This window comes from Arachis ipaensis, chromosome B10 (genome assembly GCF_059453495.1).
Source record: "Arachis ipaensis isolate K30076 ecotype BB chromosome B10, ASM5945349v1, whole genome shotgun sequence".
NCBI lineage: Eukaryota > Viridiplantae > Streptophyta > Magnoliopsida > Fabales > Fabaceae > Arachis > Arachis ipaensis.
The window spans coordinates 92,065,371-92,067,130 of record NC_142435.1 but is presented as its reverse complement, the minus strand read 5'-3'; the positions used below and the strand labels follow the sequence as shown (position 1 = coordinate 92,067,130).

General features: G+C 40.2%; 1 non-coding gene across 1 annotated transcript; it reads right to left on the bottom strand.

Annotated features, from left to right (window-relative positions):
- Positions 1-614: 614 nt before the first annotated feature.
- Positions 615-722, bottom strand: LOC148580862 (small nucleolar RNA R71). Its single transcript, XR_015896089.1, has one exon. It is a non-coding gene; the product is annotated as a small nucleolar RNA R71 (small nucleolar RNA).
- Positions 723-1,760: the final 1,038 nt, after the last annotated feature.

The following is a 1,760-nucleotide window of genomic DNA, read 5'->3' as shown; positions in this document are numbered from 1 at the left end:
CTTCTCTTCTTATACTTGCATAAGGAATCTCTATACTGTGACATAGAGGATTCCATATTTTCTTTTCTGTTTTCTTCTTTTTCATATGAGCAGGAACAAGGATAAGAACATTCTTGTTGAGGCTGATCCAGAACCTGAAAGGACTCTGAAGAGGAAGCTAAGGGAAGCTAAAGCACAACTCTTTGGAGAAAATCTGACAGAAATTTTCGAAAAAGAAGGAGACATGGCTGAAAATAATAACAATGCAAGGAAGATGCTTGGTGATTACTGCACCAAATTCCAATTTACATGGAAGAAGCATCTCAATTCCTGCCATTGGAGCAAACAACTTTGAGCTTAAACCTCAATTAGTTTCTCTGATACAACAGAACTGCAAGTTTCATGGACTTCCATCTGAAGATCCTTTTCAGTTCTTAACTGAATTCTTGCAGATCTGTGATACTGTTAAGACCAATGAGGTTGATCTCGAGGTCTACAAGCTTATACTTTTCCCATTTGCTGTAAGAGACAGAGCTAGAATATGGTTGGACTCTCAACCTAAGGATAACCTGAACTCTTGGGATAAGCTGGTCACGGCTTTCTTAGCCAAGTTCTTTCCTCCTCAAAAGCTTAGTAAGCTTAGAGTGGATGTTTAAACCTTCAAACAGAAAGAAGGTGAATCTCTCTATGAAGCTTGGGAGAGATACAAGGAACTGACCAAATAGTGTCCTTCTGACATGCTTTTAGAATGGACCATCCTGGATATATTCTATGATGGTCTGTCTGAGCTATCAAAGATGTCACTGGACCATTCTGCAGGTGGATCATTTCACCTAAAGAAAATGCCTACAGAAGCTCAAGAACTCATTGACATGGTTGCAAATAACCAGTTCATGTACACTTCTGAAAGGAATCCTGTGAATAATGGGACGCCTATGAGGAAGGGAGTTCTTGAATTTGATATTCTGAATGCCATATTGGCTCAGAATAAAATATTGACTCAGCAAGTCAATATGATCTCTCAAAGTCTGAATGGATTGAAGAAATCATCTAACAGTACTAAAGAGGCATCTTCTGAAGAAGAAGCTTATGATCCTGAGAACCCTGCAATAGCAGAGGTGAATTACATGGGTGAACCCTATGGAAACACCTATAATCCCTCATGGAGGAATCATCCAAATATCTCATGGAAGGATCAACAAAAGCCTCAACAAGGCTTTAATAATGGTAGAAGAAACAGGTTCAGCAATAGCAAGCCTTTTCCATCATCCACTCAGCAATAGACAGAGAATTCTGAGCAGAATCCATCTAGCTTAGAAAATATAGTCTCTGATTTATCTAAGGCCACTTTAAGTTTCATGAATGAAACAAGGTCCTGCATTAGAAATTTGGAGGCACAAGTGGGCCAACTGAGTAAAAGATTCAACGAAACTCCTCCTAGTACTCTCCCAAGTAATACAGAAGAGAATCCAAAGAGAGAGTGCAAGGCCATTGATTTGACCACCATGGCCGAACCTACAAGGGAAGAGAAGGACGTGAATCCTAGTGAGAAAGACCTCCTGGGACGTCCAGTGACCAACAAGGAGTTCCCCTTTGAGGAACCAAAGGAATTTGAGGCTCAATTAGAGACCATAGAGATTCCATTGAACCTCCTTCTGCCCTTCATGAGCTCTGATGAGTATTCTTCCTCTGAAGAGGATGAATACATTACTGAAGAGCAAGTTGCTAAGTACCTTGGTGCAATCATGAAGCTGAATGCCAAATTATTTGGTAATGAGACT